The following is a 1,048-nucleotide window of genomic DNA, read 5'->3' on the forward strand; positions in this document are numbered from 1 at the left end:
TATCAATATATATATATATATATATATATATATATATATATATTCTCAGTCTGATAGAATATTCTTTGTGCACCATAGCTTTATATTATATATTTGCATCAATAAGTATTTGTTACAATCTCCGTGCAGAACAAAGATGATAGAAGCAACGTTAATGTAAAGCTTTTGGGTTTCATAAAGAGATTTTTCGTGATCAACTATCAAATATGAAGGATCCTAGTGGTGGTCTTCTACTTCCTGTCTACGTATGTAAGTTTCTGTTGTTTTTACTTTCCCTGTCTGTTGTAGCTCGTCGCTCAAACATCGGTGAAACTCTACCATTTTCCCTCTTTTACCGTCATCTTAACCCTGAAAATTTTTTTTATACAAAACGGTTGTCTCCTTGAGACAATTTCACTATTCTCTTTCTGCCGCTTTTATCAACTATGGATATTCCTTTCGGTCAAATTCTGTCTGACTTCCAGCAGATGATCTGTTACATAATCCATTTCTTGGTCAGTACTGTAAATATTTCTTCAACAAAGAAAGTGTTATATCGGTGTCTCTATAACAGATCCATTGGATTTTTGTTAAAGAAACGTTAGTGGACTAATTGTAAAATAAATAGAAGTACAAACAGGCTTCCACCTTGACATATTCCCTTTGAAATAATTCTAACATCGGAGATAATCCTTCTGCTTTCTGTTGACCAGGTCTTGATGAGACGTTCAATAGCAGCAACTTAGGTACGGTTTTTTTATGTGGAGGCGCAATGGCCCAGTGGTTTGGGCAGCGGACTCGCGGTCATAGAATCGCGGTTTCGATTCCCAGACCAGGCGTTGTGAGTGTTTATTGAGCGAAAATACCTTAAGCTCCACGAGGCTCTGGCAGGGGATGGTGGCGAACCCTGCTGTACTCTTTCACCACAACTTTCTCTCACTCTTACTTCCTGTTTCTGTTGTGCCTGTAATTCAAAGGGTCAGCCTTGTCACGCTGTGTCACGCTGAATATCCCCGAGAACTACGTTAAGGGTACACGTGTCTGTGGAGTGCTCAGCCACTTTCACGTT

Source organism: Octopus bimaculoides, chromosome 2, assembly GCF_001194135.2.
Source record: "Octopus bimaculoides isolate UCB-OBI-ISO-001 chromosome 2, ASM119413v2, whole genome shotgun sequence".
Classification (NCBI taxonomy): Eukaryota; Metazoa; Mollusca; class Cephalopoda; order Octopoda; family Octopodidae; genus Octopus; species Octopus bimaculoides.